The sequence below is a fragment of the Ambystoma mexicanum genome, chromosome 5p, assembly GCF_040938575.1.
Source record: "Ambystoma mexicanum isolate Mex_15411 chromosome 5p, UKY_AmexF1_1, whole genome shotgun sequence".
Lineage (NCBI taxonomy): Eukaryota > Metazoa > Chordata > Amphibia > Caudata > Ambystomatidae > Ambystoma > Ambystoma mexicanum.
This window is the reverse complement of record NC_090930.1, coordinates 501,269,270-501,289,177: the sequence shown is the minus strand read 5'-3', so window position 1 is coordinate 501,289,177 and position 19,908 is coordinate 501,269,270. Positions and strand designations below refer to the sequence as shown.

Genomic DNA, 19,908 nt, shown 5'->3' with positions numbered 1-19,908 from the left:
TATGCTATGATATGTTTAGCTTTCTCCTTGCTTCCTATTGGGTTGCCTGTACCCATGCTTGAGCACTTTTGTATTTGTATTCCGTGAGGCTGCTAATATGAATCCTGTGTCTATTCTGGATTATGCAAACCTTTTTAAACGATCTGTGTCTCGCATTTATAATTTGGCCAGTATAATTTGCTGCTATTGTTGAACATTGTCCTGCGGCTATGCAAGAACATAAGAACCTGTGTCGTGAACTGCGAATGTTGACCTTGAAATGTAACTTGTTTATCCTTCTAATTAAAACGAGTATGGTAAGGGAACTGAAAAGGAGTACCTGTGCTTATTTTGATCACTGTGAGGCAGCATATCAAGCTATAGGCTGTGATCACGATGAGGGGGGCGGCCCTAGATATTCTGGATCGCTTAATTCCTTAGGTTCGGTGGAGGGGGGCCCCACAGGTGTATGTGCCCCGGGCCCCAAAAGTGCTTAAGATGGCCCTGCCAGAGGACTCCTGAGGCCTCTCTTGGCTCAGGGCTTTCGCGCCCTCCCACCCAGGGCCAACAGCACGTGGCGGAGCCTGTCAGTCAGGCGGCCATCTTGGATCAGGCTCAGGGCCTGCCTTGCTTTTGCCCATCGAGTGGGCTTTGCAGGACGATTCCAGCCCCCTTCATCCTGTAAGTGGCAGCAGAGCCTACGGTGCAGGGTTTTAATCCCTGCAGGGGTACATTTACCCGTCACATCCATACAGCTGTACGCACCAGGCGCCTCAGCGCTTTGACCAGGAGCGGAGGATGAGAACCTCTGAGGGCAGGGCTCCTAGTGATGGGGCGGCTAGTGAGGACCGCTTCTTTGAAAGCTTCCTCTTCCTCATGCGTTCCCCTCAGATGAAGTGGCTCCTGAAGGACATTATGAAAGAGGTTATCCCCCAGGTGGCGCCGCCTCGGCCCCCTCCCCTGTGTACTCCTTACGTTCCTCCGGCTCTCTGACCCCTCAGCACGACAACCTAAATAAGCTTTTTCGCCCTGCGGCTTCTGGCAATGTGTTGGCTAAATCGAATATGATGGCTTTGGGTAGGCCCAATGAATGTGTGAAAGGACATGGAAGAACTGACAATTTATCACCCACCACGCCCATGCCATCCCATGACACTCTTCCCAATGCTACGAGATATGAAACTGCTGATGACGATCCTCTCAGGGACTGGCATGATCTAAATCTGATATGCTGCTTCAACGGCCTCACGCAAGGCAACAAAAATGCCTACAATGTACTTCTATCCCTGGGTCTGTCGGAGGTCCTGGGGTGAAGAATATTTCTTTTAAATTGTTCCCTGTTGTTCGTATTTTGTCTGATTGCATGTTTTGCAAAAAGTGCAATGTTTCTTTCTCCTTTGTTAATGCAAATTTTCACACATGCATTTGGAATTGTCGTGAGTTCTTGGCATCTAAGGGGATTGAGGACTGTGAAGACACAAAGGGCTCTATCAGAGCCTTGGTAGTACTGCCAACGCAAATAGCGTTCCTGCTAGCCGCTATTAACGGTGGATCATGAGTAGCGGTGCAGCAGTAAGTTCCCATTCAGCATTGGGTCCGTTGGACCCAATGGGGTAGGGGGGTGCTATTACCCGCAGCGGTAATAGCGCCAAAAACGGGCAGAAAGCTGGAATTTTACCTGCAGCAAAATGCTGGAGGTAAAACTCCAAACATTTAGACCAACTTGTGATTGGGCGGACACTTAAATGCAGTGCTAATAGCGTTACCACCGCGTTTAAGGGATATCGCCCAACCTGTGATGAGGCCCAAAGGCTGTTCTTTGTCACATTAATGATTCCCTGGGCTGTGCTGCAAGTCAGAGCCTTTTATTGATCCTAATCGCCTTATTATTGACCTAACTAGACCCGAACTGGAACAGAGGCTGAGACAGTCCTCCCTACTGCCCTTCCAGCTTTCACACTAGGCTTGGAATAAGGTGTATGCTTCTTTTAACCAGGCACCTTTCATGAAGCAGCTTTAGAGCCCCAGGTGTATCAGCAGATAGTGAGGTCTAGTCTGGCCCCAGTAAGTGGCAGGTGGTTGAAGGCCCCCTCCCACTAATGCGTTTTCTGTGCAACCTCCCGGCCACATGTTTGGAGAATTGTTGGTATGTGTGTCTTGGAACGTGTGAGGAGTTAAATCTAGATTAGGCCACCGCAAGTTTTTGTCACTTCTTAAAACGTCTGACCTCCTAATACAGGAGTCCTGGGCACTGGAGGATGTGGCTGTTCGGGAGGGGGGTGGTTTGTTACCTACTCCGTCCCTGCCTCCGCTGTCATGGAGGCCTGTGTATTTTTGTTATGTCCCACCTTGTGAGTGAAAGTTTCCAGTTTGAGCACTCCTGCCCTTTCCTGCAGGCAGTAAGAATTCACAGGGTGAGTGGTTGTGATGTCTTGGTGGCACATTTGTTAATAGCCCTCATACCAAGGTCGATTAGAACTGTCTCTCTATCTTAACCTCCATAATGGAGGGTTTGGTAAGCTGGGTGGCTGCAAATGATTTACTTTTTCTTTTAGTGGGGGATTTTAATCTCAAATTGGGCAACAGGCCTGGCAGTACTTTGTTTGATCTGATGGAAGATTATTTGGCAGGCATTTTGCCACTGCTCATGAGATGGCAGAATCAGCAGGGGAGGGCTGGGGTTATGGAAACTGCCTTTTGTTTGGGGGCTGCGTGCTGTCAATGTTGTTTCCCAGAGGAAGCTCTGGGAAACTTTACTTTTACCTCTGCGCTGGGTCGCTCTAGCATAGATTATTTTTGGGTCCCAGTGAAATTCTGGGATTCTGTCACTGTGTTCACAGTGCTGGATATTTTGTGCAGTGATCATTTTCCTATCCAACTCAAGCGTAGGCCAGAGGGAAGATCTTTCCCTTTGGGGCCGACTGATGAGTTCCCAGTGCCTTGAAGCCACGGCTAAAATGGCCACCAGCAGATTGTGAGAGCTTGCAGAGCAATATTGTCAGAAACAATCGGCAGGCCCTTTCTATGTGGCAATTCAGACCAGAGTGACACATGGTTTGAATGTTCACTATTCCTGATTAATCTTTCAGCGTTCTTCACACAGAGTGTGGACAGAAGGAGGAGCGTTTCTCACCCTGGGTGGTTTAATACTGAATGTGCCAAATTAAAGTGTTGTCTGCTGAGAACTTTGAAAAACCCATTGTCTTCAAGGCTTGATATTATCAAGGCCCGAACGTCTTATAAGAAGGCTATTGCTTGTAGAAAGGGTGAAATTGGAACAGAGTCTTGGGAGGCTTGGGTCAATTCCTCGATTAATAATGACGTTAGACTTTTTTGGAACATTATTAATAAAGGGCCCTTTTGTAAATACAAGCTTGGTGGCCCGTTCTGAGTGGTCTCTGACGAGGATTGGGTAACTCATTTTCCGTTATATAGTAATGGCTCTGGTGATATGCCTATTGTTGGGCCCTTGCTGGGCAGTCTAACCTATCATCTGGCTTCACGGAGGATATCATCACATTTACTGTCGGGGAAATCTTGACAGCAATTACGAACCAAGGCAGGAATAGGGCCCCTGTATTGGATAATGTCCCCACAGACTTGTTCCTAGTTGAGCCAAACCTGTGGGCCCCTATTTTGACTTTGGGGTTCAATGCTGCATATGCTGGAGGCATCTGCCCTGTTGCTTGGTCCTGTGCTGTCATCTGCTCAAACAAAAAAGGTTCAAGGACGTTAATACCATCTATAGATCGGTCTCCCTTTTAGACTGAGTGTTTAAGATCTTGTGGAGGACCATCCTCAGGAGACTGTAGTCTTGGATGGAGAGTACAAACATCATCTCTCCTATTCAGCTGGGTTTCAGACCAGGTCCGGGGACCGCAGAACAGGCCTTGAACCTTTATCTGGTGGTTTGTTTGTTTCATTGATTTGTTAAGTGCACCAAACCCTCAGGTATCTGGGCGCGTTAAAGACTTATACAAGGTTGCATATACACAGATACGAGATTACAAGGAATTGCATGCGGTAAGGTATATACAGAAATGAATTTACAAGGGAATTTTTACAGACGGTATAGAAAGCATCTCTTAGTATGCGTACTTAAACGGACCATATGGAATGCATTTGTTGATCTACCCATAATGTATATACATAGCAAAATATTTACACTCCGTAAAAGGACACTCATGAAAGACATGTATCTAGATCAGGTAGAGTACAATCTGGAATCAGGTTAAGAGGTGTGAGGAGGCGGAAATAAGTAGTCAGATGTCATTCGACACCAACCAGTTTTTGGTCTGTTTCCTGAAGCATTGGGAGGACCGTCAGTTCGCAGATGAATGGGGAGAGAAGTCCAGTAGTGGGCAGCTTGTACCGTGGCACATTCTTTGTTTATCAAGGATGAATCTATCTACCTGGCTTTCATGGATCTGAGCAGTGCTTTTGATTAGACCAATCATGGCAAGCTATGGAGCATGCTCCAAACCATTAATTGCCTTGGTGGATCTTTTAGAAGGTTTACATCATTTGACAATGGTATGTGTGAGCAGTGGACCTGTCGACATTGCACCGCCTTCTTTCAAATCGAATGCGGGGTACGTCAAGGCTGTATTTTGGCCCATTCACTTTTTTTGTCTTTATATAAATGGTCTCTATGGCCATTTACTTAAATCTAATTCTGACTTTCCCAGGCTGGGCAAACTGCGTCTGCCCTTACTTGCCTATGCAAATGACACGGTTTTACTAGCTCGCACTCCCAGATCTCTTCAATACCTCGTTGATGATTATGCCCAATTTATGGATACCCTGGGTCCAAAGGTAAATGCCCAGAAGTCCGCTGTGATGGTTTGACACAGGGGGAAGCACCCTCTGAGGTTTTCAGATATTTTTTGTAAAGGAGAGCTAATCCCAACAGTTGGGTCACTTTGATTACCCGGGAGTGAGGTTTTCATCAATTTTCGGGGCAGAGGCACATGCGGAGAAGCAGCCCCTGACATTTAAGGAGGCAATTATGTGTGGTGGGGGTGGGAGGGGTTTGTAGCCAGAGCTTTGGGGTCATTTAAAATCAAACCGATTGAGCTGGTACTCAGTATTTCAGGGCAAAGCTTCTTCTGTGGCAAGATATGGCATGGATCTGTGGGGAGTTGGCAAAAGTGATCCTATTCAGGTGGTTGAGAACACTTTTTTCAAGAGTACTTTGGGGCTACCTGGGTATGCCCCCAATTTCGCAGTTAATCAAGAACTGAGCTGATGCTTTCTTACTGATCTGATTGCGTGTATGCTTGCCATTCATTGGCTAAAAATTTGGGGCAACACCAAAGCTACCTAGGCCCAGGAACTGGTTAGTCACCCTGTATGCAGGGATCACCATTTGAGGACCCCATGGCAGCGGTATGTGAACACTGTGCTGTTGCAGGTGGGTGTGGGTCACCGTTTTTCCACTGCAGCCCTTTTTTCTAAGAAGGATGTAAACTCTGCAAAAAACAGTTTACTCCAGTCTCCTCAGACCAAGAGAGAGTCTTTGAAGATCATGAGGCCTGCCAATAGAAAACGTTTGATTATTTTGTCTCCTGGCTTGCAGAAGTACTTGAGCAGGGGACAGCACCTGTTTCAACGTATCCTTATTTCTAGGGCACGTTTTAACTGTATTCATTTAAGAGCTGTCGTGGCGGCTAGGCTCAAGGGACCAATCACACCAATCGTGTTTGCTTTGTGGGGCGTCTAAGGAGGACTTGCCACACTTTTTCATGTTCTGCCCAGCTTTTTCAGTTATTAGAGAACATACTTTGAAACCTGTATTGTTGGGTTTGTGCTTTTGTTGTTACGAGCCTGCATTGTACTACTTGCTGCAGGCGGATTCTGTACAAGTGGTTTGGGCTGTATTGACTTTTTAAAACGTGCTCTGTTTTGGAGAGAATCTGTGTTAAGATCAGTTAGATCTTCAGTATTGTAGTTTTATTTTATTTTTAAGTCTTTTTATGGTTGTTGGACCTAATTATAGCTATTTTATCTTTTTGTAATATTGTTGATTATTAATCTTCCTGTCATATTTTTATGGTATGCTTTGTTTTACTGAAATAAACAATGGAATCAGAACTACTTTTATCAAATCACACAGTTCTGCTACTGGGGTTTTCAAGGTTTCAACTGTCGCTTTCAATCTATTAGTCTTTCTTTTCCTGTTCTCTTCTTGTTTTATTCTAGTTGTGTTTGCCCCTTCCTTTCATGGGACAAGGTTAATCCTTTCTCTTCATTCAGATTTAAGATTTTCCCTCTATTCAATGTCCACTCTTTATCATGTATGGGGTGAGTTTGAAGGTTCCAGTATTGATTCTTTTGTCCTTTATTCACTCTTATTGTTTTTTTTAATGTTTTTTATTATTATTTCATGGCATTAGGTCAATACAACAACAACTGACCGTGGTCGGCATAACCGTTACCATTCCCCCCGCTCTTACCCGCCCCATTACCCAAAACAATCGGTGCAGTCAGAAATGTGTACATCACAATACTAACGTCAGAACACTGGAAGGAAGTGGTATTAGTTTTACAAGACAGTGGCATTACAATAACAGTCGCCTAGCTTGATGCAGGCTTACATGCTGTTCGTGGGGGCCCTATTTGAATCACCACCGGTATGCTGGCCATATCCAGAGTTAACCTAGCTGTACGAAATACCAGGATTTTGTCATGACACTGTGGGGCCGCTATTGCTAAGAACATAAGACCGGAAGGGGACCCAATAATCGCTCGGCTTCGATCTACTGGGGAGGGAGGCCACATGCATTGTTTCCGGGGACTCTCAACTCTTCAACATACCAAGCCATTCCTCCACCGTTGGAGGTCTTCCATATTTTGGCTATTAGGGCCTAGCAACCACTGAGGCCATTGCCAATAGTTTTCTTTCTATTTTATTGGGTTTTTTCGAAACGTGCAAGTAGCCAGTCTGTAGGAGAGTCCCACGGGCATCGCGGGACAATTCCACCCATTGGACCATATACTCCTCTCCAAAATGTCTGTACTTGCGTACAGTTCCAAACCGTATTAATATAATCGGCAGAGTCAAGTACACACCGCGGTCAGGAAGCAGTTCTTGCTGGGTAATATTTGTGCAGTAGTGTGGGAGAGAGATACAACTGGTATATGAATTTAAATTGTAGTTTAGAGATATCGTCCACGTCATTGTGCAGATCTTCTGCCATTGGGACGCTGTGTTAGGGAGAATTCTCTTATAAGGCTAACTTCCCAAACCTAGTGAGTCCCCCAGCAGCTTTGCTGGATTTTTGGGGTATGTTTTTTTTCTCCTGCTAAGAGTGAGACTCTTTTCCTCCCACTCTTAGGCATGATTTGAGGTATGTCTTTGACTTTTTGTGTGCTTATGGACTATGGGTTTTTTTACTCCATAGGGTATCATCTTTTTTTGTGTATGTGTTACACAGCACACTCAGTGCAGTAACACAGGGGTGTCATAGTGACCCCCAAACATAGACTACATACCCTGGGACTGACTACTGTCTCCCAGGGCATGTAAAGTCACCATTGACTTTACTAGTCCAAAATTGTGAAAAGAACCAGTACAAACCATCATATTGTGGAAGTACTGGAAGGGGTTAATTCGATTGCCCCTGGGTCTGTTTCCAAAGGGGCACTGTCCAGTCCCCCCTTGTCGAGTTTCTGGCTGGTGGCAGTGGTTACCACGCAAAATATTCCACCGGAATATTTGCTATGGGATTTTCTCATTGATTTTAAACGCACCGCTTTTTGGTGCAATGTTAAAGATACCGCCGGTTTATTTATTTAATATTAAATCACCGGTTGGGTCTTTTTGCCAGAACTCTTTTCTAAAATGGCGTTTGTGTCCATCTCTGTAACTCCAACCAAGGTCGGCCCTTTGTTCCACTTTTTGGCGGGATTCTCCACAGAAGCCCTCCAACTGGTGCACCTCTGTCTGGGTTCCACAGGATATGTGGGTTGGGGAATGGGCACCCTGGACTGGTTGCCTTAGCAACTCAAGTCGCACTCTGTCCTGATTGGCCCAGTGGTGAGCCGCCCGGCTCACCAGTTAGCATGTATGAGTGACAGCTAGGCTGTTGAATGGGGATTTTTCTGCATAAAAGCAGGGCTTTTGGGACTGGAACTTCAGAAGTCGCCACAGGACCTAAGAAATCCGAAGAGGGGAGAAGCTGAGCCATCTGCAACGACGACACCACCGGTGGAGCCCTGCTGCAACGACCTCACCACGTTCCCGACAACAAGAGAAGATCTTCTGCTGAAAGTCTTCTTCCTCTGAGCTGGTGGGATCAACCAGTTTGCCATTTTCGCCTTCCAGGACTTTTCCTGGTCGAATCGCCCGTGCCAAGCACTCCGGCGGCCGGATAGCCAAGCTTCACCACTGTGACCGCAAATACCAGGAACGCACCTTTTTACCGACGAACTCTGCGGCTGGTTTCTTCCCTGGGCAGTGCAACGACTCCAAGTTTCCTCCTTGGCGAGTTCGTCTCTTCCCCTGGTCGAAACTACAAACTGCACCCACTGCCAGGAACAACTGCCTCCGCTGGAGCTTCCTCAACTTTAAAGGTACTGTGTTCCACACGGCCTCCCTTTCTACGGTTTGCTAAAGGTGACCCTTAAATCCTTTGCTTTCCAACTGGGTTGGCCCCAGACCTTCTAACTTTACCTCCGGATTCAACCCAACCTCTTTTGAACATTTTCACAAAGTCTTGAATGCATTTCTAAACTGTGTGATCTTGGGGGCACATTTCACCTTGCTCTACACATTTTGGCTCTACAGTAGACTCTGCTTTCTTTAACTTGTTTTGGTCTTTTAAAAGTGTTGGGAACGGTTTTATTTTCATGACCTGCCTTTTTCTCTCCCTTTTACTTAATTATTGGAGGGCCATCTAAGTTACGCGCTCACCTCTGTTTTGACAAAAAGTGGTGTTTTGACTGGTCTAATAATTCTTAAGGGAGGTGTGTATACTTTTCTGATTGTGTTTTGAAGTTGCTTTGATTAATAGTGCTAGTGTATTTTCTAAAGTGTGTGTTAAATACATATTTATATACTTTTAATACAAAGCTCTGGTCAGTGTTTGCTTGTTCTACTGTGTTTTTGGCCCTATTGTGTATCCTCTGTATACTGCCTAACTCCTCTTGAGAGAAGTCTGACTGCTCAGCCACAGCTACAAGGTAAATCTGGGTGGTACAGACTGCTACCAATTGGGTTTACTGCTTACTCCTGTAGTCTTAATCTTTTTGCAGTGTTCCCCAAGGGAACTGCACAGGATTCTGCCTAACACGCTGTTAACGGATCCTGTAGCACTCTGTTCCATCTGGCCACAAACCTGCCCAGTGGTGCTGTGCAGAGTGATTTAATGAGTTTGGACAGTGCCGATACTATGCCAGAGAGCCTGGGGGGGTTCGTTACGAACTTTGCAAAGGGGGGGGAAGGAGCTTGCGATAGGGGAACTCCTTCCATTGGACGCATAGCGTCTCCTGCAGTCTGCTATATAGTAGCATAGTGACTGCATTCCAGGGACCATGATTCTTCATGGTGTCCCATTGGATAAACTTGCCATCCTGAACTATATCCCCAAGAGCATGAACACCCAGTTTCGTAAAATGCGTTCTGAATATTCCCTGAGGTAAGTGGGAACCCGTGACCAGAGTATATGGAGTAATCGGTGTGGTGATTTCCCTTTGTATTCGTGTCAGAGAGGGCTTGGTCCCAAGCCCAGCAGGTGACATCGATGGTCTATACTTGGTTTCTGGAAATATGTCTGGAGGAACCCCACAATTTACCCTTCAGGTCGTCTGGGTAGGTCACTGCCCATTTCAACCCAGTGTGTGGGGATTCCGCAGAGGGGTGCTACCCCCATATTTTGTACTTGAGTTGTGCCGCCAAGATGTATATATACAGATCGGGGTAGTCTAGACCCCCGCCCGCGAATGGCTGAGTGGGAATTTGCAGTGCAGTGTGTTTCTGTTTACCGGCCCATACCAACCGATTTAACAATGACTGGGTGCGTCTCCACAACCATGAAGGGGGGAATTAGTGGAACATTATGCAAGATACACAGCATTTTAGGAACAACCACCATTTTAGCCAGAGCAAGGCGTGCCACCTGAGACGGCGCAAGCCTGATCCAGATGTCAACCTTACGTTCCAAATGTTCAAGGGTCGTCCGAAAGTTGACCTCAAAGAGCCTGGTTGCGGATGTGGAAACCACTATACCCAAATACCTCATACCCTCCGGACACCACTGGAACTCAGTACTGACATCTGGTGGGAGCACCGTATCAGTTATTGGTAGTATTTCGGACTTCGACCAGTCAATGCGTAGCCCAGAGAACTCCCCGAAATTAGATATTTCCTGTACCAGTGGTTGTGAATTTAGTTTGGGATCTTTAATGTACAAGAGTATATCATCTGCATAAAGTGAGATTATTGAAATGTGTGAGTATATCTTTACCCCTCTGTGTGAGTGAAATTCCTTTATGGCGCATGCCAAGGGTTCGACCGCAAGCGCAAAAAGAGTTGGAGAGAAGGAGCACTCTTGCCTCGTTCGTCTCGTATGGAATATGCTGTCCGACCGCAGTTGGTTCCATAGAATCGAGGCCTGAGGCGAAGTGTACAACAAACGGACCCATTGGATATACCTGATGCACAGACCCGATCAACGCAATATTTCGAATAGGAAGGGCCATTCGACAGAGTTGAAGGCCTTTTCAGCATCCAGGGCTGCCACCACTATGGGAATTCTTCCTCTTCCAGTACATTGTGCATCAAGGTGAAGAGTCATCATAGATTATTTAGCGTGGACCTTCCCAGGATAAACCTTGCTTGGTCCGGTAGGACCAGCCCGCCCATATGAAGGAGTGTATCGGCCAACAGTTTGGCTAGAATTTTATTGTCTTTGTTGATGAGGGACAGAGGTCTGTATGATGCGCACTGGATAAGGTTCTTGCCTGGGTTAAGGAGGAGCGCGACTACTGCTGTTCTCATGGATTCTGGCAATAGGCCCTCCGACAGCGAGAATTCATACATATGGCATAACTGTGGGGCAAGGTTGTCCGCGTATTCTTTATAGAATTCAGCAGGGATGCCGTCTTGCCCGGGAGCCTTGCCGCTTGAGAGATTATCGATAACCTTACAGATTTCTGCCGTGGAGGAGAGAGCATTCATCAAATTTGCTGTTGCGGGGTCTAACCATCCGAGTGTCACGCGGTCCAAATATGCCCTGATTTCCTTGGCACCGACCGATAATTGGGAGGAATATAGCAGGTTGTAGTATTCCTAGAAGATTTTATTTATTTCGCTAGAATCCTGTCCAGGGAGCCCGTTCGGGTGGGTAATCTCCAATATCACTCACTAGCTCCTATCCTTATGGATTGCCCATGCGATGGTTCGACTGGGTCTACCGCCTTCGGCATATTCAGTTGCCAGCACCGGATCTCCCAGATACCTGTCCTCCCTGTCTGCGGTTTCAGAATACGCACGTTTATCCCCTAAAATGTTCTGAACCTGTTGGTCTCTCCCATGTGTCTGTTTGTTCCAAATCTTTCACTTTCCAGACGACATAAGGTCGATCTCAGAGATATAAGTACCCTACCTTCCCTGGAAATACAACAACCCCTTATGAACACCTTGAAGGCCTCCCACACCATCCTAAAGTCTGCGTTGACCACAAGGTATTCATTGATATCCCCCTGGATACCTTCTTGGAAAACCATATTCTCCAGAGCCTGTGGGCAAAAGCCGCAAATGGGCGGATGAAGTGTCATATTGGGGACCGAGACGGTAACCAATATTGGGGAATGTTTTGACAGTGTTCTAAGCAGCATTTTCAAGTATAGCGCATTACTAGCCAATGGGATTGTCAACATGACACTCTATCCTGGAGGCACTACCATGCGCCCCCAAGTAAAATGAGAACTGTCGTTCGGATGCATATATCTCCATATGTCAACCAGTGCCATAAAATGAGCAATATCGGCCCAAGCAGTGGCCGCCCTCGGAAGTGTATTTTGTGTAGTTGTGGACTGGTCCATGTTCAGGGACATTGCCAGATTGAAATCCCCTGCCCACACAATCTCATACTTAGCAAATGTATGAAGCATGGCAGCCCAGTTCGGAAAGTACTCAGGTGAGTCCACATTTGGAGCATAAACATTAATGAACAACATTCTTGTTGCAAAACATTCCCCAGCAAACACAATATAACGCCCTTCGGGATCCTGTATCTTGTCACGAAGACAGAATGTCAGGGACTGGTGTATATAGATTGCTATTCCCCTGGACTGGGACGAATAGGTGGACCTGTATCTGTGTACCCTCCAGCCCCCAGCCAATGGGAGCACAGCGTCCCTCATCCTCATAAGGTGTGTTTCCTGTAGGCACAGCATATTTACCTTGTGCAGTTTAGCATGGTTAACCACCAAACAGAATATTTTATTATTGGTATTCCAGGGCATTCTTGTTAGGGGCTCATTCATTACCACAGCGTAGATAATGGACAGAGAGGGCACCCAGGAGGATCACACACCCTCCCCACCCAGCACTTCTGCAGTGTTAGACTGTAATCACCTATGCACCATAAACATAACACCCCACCCACACCAGAAACCCCAACCTACCGTCATTCTGCCCTTGCTCCCCCCTCACCCTTTGAGAAACGTAATTCTTGAGTAACGTGACGCAGTGACTGCACCAATTGGGTGCTGGTTGCGGCTACACATCACGAAGTACCAGCAACTACTACATTATATTTCCATCTTATCGTGGCTCAGATACATCTCTATTCGGAATTGACGAACCAGCAAATCACAAGGAGCACCATTTCACTCCAACTGGTAGTCAAGAACTCATGGCTGGTGTTCATAGTGCTGGTCATGGCCACAATGCACTGGTGACCAGCTACATTTTTGAGTATCCCACTAATCCTGGGGCAAATAAGGCAACTACCATTTCAAAGGGTGAAAAACCTTTAACAAGCACATTTAAGAGAATAGGGGGGATGAAAGGGCCCCCGAGTGTCAAAGGACACTAAGCAAATATGGTTGATGGTTCCAGGTACGGACTGGTGGCACCTCCAAAAGAATTGGCTATGTGGCATTCAACTGTTGGGGTCTGCATATTCCTATGCAGGGAATAATTCGGAGATGAAGCCATCTGCAACGGATGGGTTTGTAAAGAACCATGTCTTGCCATTGTGGACCACGCGAGGCCTGGCGGGGAACATCATGGCGTAACATACGTTTTTCTGCCTGATTTTGTTCTTAACCGGCTGAAAGGACTTCCTCTGCTCTTGTACCAGGGGACTGAAATCTGGGAACAGTCTGATGATTGCCGATCCGAACCTTAATTTGCCCTTGCCTCTGGCCGCCCTGAGGAGGGTGTGTCTATCCCTGTAGTTAAGGATCCTTGCGATGATGAGTCTGTTGGGGGCCTGGGAGCGATGGGCCATCTTGAATAGGAACATGTTGGATAGTGGTGGGTGATCGAGTATATCCAACTAGTCTTTTTCCACAAAGACTTCCATATTGTCTTTGTTGATTCAGGGACCCCCACAATGTGAATATTGTTCCTTCGCGACCTCCCTTCCAGGTCATCGTTCTTGGATTCCACACGTTTTACCGCTTGCTGTAGTGCCACAACCTCTCTCTGCAAGGAGGTTGGCCTGTCCTCGTTCTCCCTGATGTGCTGCTCAGCCTCAGTCATTCAGCCACACAGTTTATCCATTTGAATTGCTGTCGTCTTCACTCTGCGTGTCAGCGTATCTATTTTACCCCCAAGGTTGTCCGTGCTGTTTTTCAGGTCAAGCAGCGTTTGATTCAAGGTGGACATGTCCACCACTCCGGAGGCTGCGAGCGCTTCAGGTGGGGGGTGGGGAGGCTGGTCTTGGCGTGCAAATTGGTAAATTTTGGCCTGTTTCTTGTTGTTCCCCATTGTGTTACGTTGTAGGTGGACTGAGGTCGGGGAGCCTTGAGGATAGTTGTGCCGTGAGTGGCCTTAGCCAGACTGGTGCTGAGGTAGGAGCAATTAATGTGCCTCTGTGTCAGATCTTGAGGATATCGGGCGCCTGTAGAATTTAGCCAGGGCAGGGCAGACCCTTAAGGGCAGGCTGGAGGCATCCAATGAGGTTCGCCGTAAGGACTGAGCGTAGGGGGAGCAAAGTGAGGACGTGGCCCCCAAGACTAGTCAGGGGGGTAGGTGTGGTGGGCAGGCTGGCCCGTATCTCAGAGATCCCAGACGCTGTGTAGACAGAAGGTGTTACTGTTGTGGCTCCACAGTGGGAAGGCCCCCCACTTCGCCAGTACCATAATGTTGTCAGGGGGCCTTTATTGGAGCCAGAGAGGGTATGGGGGCTCCAGCCTGGCCAGAACAGAAGGTGACGCTGTGCGGTCTGAGGCGCCCCCCAACTGGGAGTAATGTTGCCTGGACGGGGCCAGGGAACTTGTGGAGGTCCGACCTCCAATGCAGACAAGGGCACAAAAGTGATCGGGAGTGGCGGTCCTCGCCACCCACAGTGCCCTAGCCAGGCCGCGGTGAACTGACAGGGGGCCGTTGGTGGGAGGATCAAGGGGAGACAGGGGAGCACAAGTTTGGTACAGGGTCCGCTGCGTGGGTTTGTGTGTACTCGCATGCTTTGAGGACCGAGGGTCGGCACAAGTCCGGGGTGTGGATGTAGTGGAGCTCAGGATCCCAAGTGTCCGGTACGCAATTCCCCACTGTAGGCTGGTGTGTTGGGCGTCTGTAGCGGGCCAGCCCCGAACAAAGCTCCCGTGCCGCAGGCACTCCCACGGATGATTTAGGACTTGTTGGAACACCTACCTGGAGGATGAGTCGGAGGGGTACTTTACCGTGGGGTCGAGCCTGGCAGTTGTATCCCCATTTTCAGGTGTGGAGGGGAAGCGCCTTTGCTGGTTCGCCATCCCGTGGAATGCCGTCTCGCGTTAAGAGAGCAGGTAAACAGGCAATTCCGGACACGGGTTGCCGGAGAGCGTGCTTGTGTTTCAAGTTTCGTTCTCGCGGTGATTCCGCTTCCGCACATGTGCAGGTTTGGATTGCGGTCCAAGCCTCACTTTCATGCCGGGCCGCAATATAAGCAAGCTCATCCCGTCACTCACCGCGTCTCAATGCGGTTTGGTCCTGCCTTCCTGCTTCGCTCCCCATATTGACTGTCCTGGTCAATCTCTCTCCTGCTTTCTGCTCTGCCGGAACCTGGTCCCTGTTCCCTGCCCTTGCCTCTTGGGACCTTCTCCTGCTCCTGTTCTGTCCTGCTGGGCTCTTGCCCTCTGTTCCCTGCCTTGGGACTCTTTCCTGGTTCCTGTACCTTGTCTTGATGGGTCCTGGTTCCCTCCTTGCCGGCCTGCCTAGTCTCCCCTGCTCTACTTGTCTTCTGCCTGTCCAGCTTGGGTGCCAGTGCCTTGGTCGTCCAGTCGTCTTCTGCCTTCCATTTGCAAACTTACCAGCTTGCTGCAGTCTGGGTACAACGCACTCAATCCAGCAACTCTTCAACTTCCTTCATACTTACCAACGAGTGGCAGCCCGGATTACTTCGCACTCAAATCTACAAGGCTATTACTTCTGACCTTCCCTGCCAGTGCTTGCACTGTTCTGGCGTCACGTTAATACAGGGAAGAGTCCATCCGTGGCGTCAGGAGCTGGTCCCCTTTAAGTCCTGTGTCTTCAGGACGGAACTGGGGCTGGCTCTTTGCGTCACCTCTCATCTTCCTGTTACCAACTCAACGATCTGGCTGCTCTGGTGCGCAAGTCCCCCGGATCCTCGGGTACGCAGCGTCCAAGGGACGCACATCTTGACAGGACTCTGGAAAAGGAGCTAGGAGAACAGTATCTCGCTGCCTGCGTTTTCTCAATGTCTGTCTACGCATCGAGCCTCGAAAAGAAAGGATAATGAAGGATTTTGTGCGTTGCTGAGACGGTTCATAGTCATTTTTTCAAAGAAAAAAATGTCGAAAAAAAAGTCACATTTCTTTTTCAATACGTTTTTTTTTCGAAATGGGGGGTTCCCCCCAACCCCCCTTTTTTCTATTTTTTTTTTTATTTTACCCCTTTTTTTTTATTCCCGGACCCCAAAATAAATATATAATTTTAAAAAAAAGAATTCGACTTTTTTTTTTAATATTTTTTTTTTAAACTTTATTGTCTTTCGACATTATGTTTTTTCGAAAAATGACTGCACACCGCTGAGACAGAGCTGTCTCAGGCAGTAGCCTTCTTGTAGCCATGCAGCAATGCCCCCCTTGTTCTTTATTCACTCTTAATACTATTTCTTGACTGGGACGAGTATGAGCGTTCCAGTAATGATTCTCATTCTCTTCATTTACTCTTGGTACTTTGTTTTGACTGGGATGAATATGAGCGTACCAGTAATGATCTTTGGTCCCCTTATCGGGTCTCCTACTTTCCCAGTTACCTGGATTGTTCAGGGATAATGTCACTGGGGTTACTAACAGGCTGGGACCCTCTTCTCTACATGTCAGGTTGGCTTGTCATTTCATCTGTAGTGTTGCATATGGTTTATCCATTCTTTCTTCGATCGGTTCGTTCTGCGACACCTAACTGGAAGTGGGATCTGTGTTCTTCATGGACTTAATGGTCCACCATGACTTGCTTGAGATCTCTCCACCACTTCTCTCGCTCAGGACGCCTTGAGTCTACCTCGGTTTCTCGCGTCCCGTCTCCTTTCCAACGCCACAGGTCAGAAGCTGCACTTGGGCTTCTCTCTAGCATTGGTCGCTGAGTGTATAAATTTGCTTCAGCGTACATCTGCCAGCTGATTGGATACTCTATGGTTCTCTCACTACCAATGTCTCCGCCCCTAGATTTTATAACGCTGCCGTCGGACGTCACCGGCGTAATGTCAAAGTCCTTCTATGTTTGATTCATACTTTGTATTCTTTCAGTGGTTTTCTTCGTCTTAGTAACATATATGTTTTCCTTCAAAGGTATTGAAGTGTTTGGAAGACAATAACACATTCTGGTTTGTTCTTCATATCTTTCTTCACTGGATGTTTTTGAAGTTGTGTTAGTGATATGTTGCTTAGCAAGTTCCTCATAAGAACTGGAGCCCTTGTCCCCTGAGAGGGAAGAGGGGTAGTCCCACTAGGGTATTGTGTAGTGGGCTCCCCTCCTCAGCCTCACAGGGAAAGGCTCCCCCCAGGTAGAAGTGATGGAATTTGGCTGTTCATCACAATGGCTAGGGTGCCCATATTGCCAACTTTCATTCCAGAGGCCTCTGGTCAAAGAAGTGAAAATTCTCTGCATATCAATGATTTAGGGCACAGGGCAGTGTTCTGGCACTCAGGGATTTTTCTGCCGCACCTACATTTGAAAATGTAATGTGTATTCACAGACAGTACAGCTGTGATGTTCCTCATCCAAAAGCAAGGCAGCACCAGATCTCCTCTCCTGTTCTCCAAGTCGCAATCCTTAAGGAAATGGGCTCTGGTCCATGGAATGTTCTTATCCCCTTTTCACCTTCCAGGGATGTAAAACTCTGCAGCTGATTCCCCTCATTATGGAACTTTGCTCCTACCGCAAATGGAAGATCCTCAGAGCCAAGTGGAAGTCCTATTTCAAATGTGGTGTAAGCCAATGGGGGCCCTATTCACCATTAAAGACAACTCCAATTGCTAATTGTTCACCAGCAGGCTCTCTCGACTTGCCACCTGGCAAGAAGCCTTCACGTTTTTCCTGGAATGAAAAGTTCCTATACGCTTTTCTGCTGTTTTCACTCATACCAAGAGACCTCCACAAAGCCAAACGGCAGCCATGTAGACTGATCCTGTTGGCTGAGACAGTTCTGGTTCTCTCATCGGCCCGCCCATCAAGTTTCACATTCATAATTTCTTGTTATAGCAAAAATGGAAGCTGTTCGCTATTTGATGCTCCAGTCACGGGATGGATGCCATTAACTTACAACCACAACAGCTCCTGCTATATTTGCTCTCCTTCGCTTCCAGTGACCTTGTTCACTCTTTCATCGAGGTTCGCTTGACTGTCATTGCCTTTGCCCCTGTACATAAGTCTGCCCCTTCTTGGGAATTGAACATTATCCTGTCCAGGTTGTTATGGACCACAATTGTGCCAATGCAAAAGGCCAGCACTATGTTTTTCACATATAAGATTGCATTTCTGGTGGCTGTCGCCTCTGCCAGGACAATGGGTGGGGACTCAGTCGCTCGCCTTGCAACTGCCTTACCTCATTTTCCACAAAAACAGGCTTCCCCTTCGGACCAATCCTACATTCATGCCCATGGTCCACTCCTTTTGGCGCAAACCATGGCCTTTCAGATCTTGCCAAAGCTGTTCATTGTATTTATGCTTGCTGCTGTAGGTAAGGTCCTCTTCTGAAGCTTCCATTTCCAGATGGTTTCTACTTGTATATCTTTCTTCCATCAACTTGCTTACCGGCTGCTCCAAGTTCAGCCCGGGCACGTTCTACGAGAGCAGTCTTGCCTGTCCCCTCTTCCAGATAGGAGTCCCGTGGTCAGACATCTGCAGGGCGGCTGCATTGAGGTCTACTTGCACCTTTATCAAGTTATACTGCATCCAAAAAGAAATAATGGTAAATAGGTTCAGAGGAGTCATCCACGGTTGGACAAGTGGACAATCATAACCCGTTACCTCAGTGAGCCATCATCCTCCTCCGTTTTACATGTGGTTTGTTAACGATGCATTTTGCACTGTTATTTAATCTATTGAAACAGCACGTGAACCTACGAAAGATCCAATGCTGGAAAAGGAATATGTTACTTACCAGTAACTCCTGTTCTACAGTAGCAGTATCTTTCATTGATTTACATGCAAACCCTCCCGCCTATCCGGCATGTGGCTCATCTGGACTCCTATTGGCTCTTTACCGTACATTCTACCAATCTTAAGATGGCCTCCAGGTTTGGAGCTATGCGGAGCACTGGTTATTGGCTAATGGGTAAATGATCCAAAACAACAAAGAGCGAACACTAAAGTGATTGCATTTTTTAATTTTCTAAGTGAAACGGCTTTAATATTACAGAGGATTCCCAGCCCGACTACGGGGAATATTCAAACAGCATGTGAATTTGTAAAAGATACCAATGCTGGAAAACAGGAGTTACAGTTAAGTAACTTATTCTATCTGGTCAACATGTTATTACTTGCGGGTCTGAAGACTTATTCTACCACTTCCACTGCTTTGCAGCGGGATATCCCAGTTATGTACATCTGGCAGAGGGTTGGGGCGTCTCTGCACACATTCTCCAACCATAACTGCAAGTGTTCCTTATCAGGTCTGAACAGCAGCATTGGTAATGCGGTATTGCACAGTTTCCAGGTGTTGTTGATGGTTCCTCGCTCCTCTGCTTTTTTCAGGTTCTGTACTGTATTGGTAATCCTTCTAAGATGGGGAATCCGACAGAGACAGGAATCCATAGAAAAACAAATGACTTCTCTTCAATGGATTAGTCTTTACTTCAATAGATTCCTCAACGCCCTTCCACTCTATCCCTAATTACTGAATGCTTGTACCCTGTGGATTTTCTGCAGTTCCATAGCCGTTGAGTGCAGGGAAAAATAAGTGGGACCAAGATCATGTGATCCAACCAGCTCTCATATAAGATGGCTAAGGACACAGGGGCAACATGCTCGCCTTGAGAACGAAGACAATGCCCTGAAACCTGTCTTTGATCCCAGGTCTGGCTCTTGGCGGCTGGAGCAGTCCATATCAAATGTAATAAAAATCACCAATAACTATATAAATTGATATATGCCACCCATGATGTCAAGTCATATTTTAAGATTGCCAACGACTAGAGAGGAGCCGAAGTTCACCCCCCTGGTATTTCAAACAGTTCCTGAAGCTAGATTTTCACCCAGAGTGTTTCTATGACGAGGAAGAACTAAACCATCAGTAAGAACATTACTGAAGG

General features: G+C 47.2%; 1 protein-coding gene across 2 annotated transcripts in view; it reads left to right on the top strand.

The window, feature by feature from the left end:
• The window catches only part of BRWD3 (bromodomain and WD repeat domain containing 3), a 1,632,068-nt gene that overhangs the window by 1,020,878 nt on the left and 591,282 nt on the right, over window positions 1–19,908 (top strand). The window lies entirely within an intron of this gene.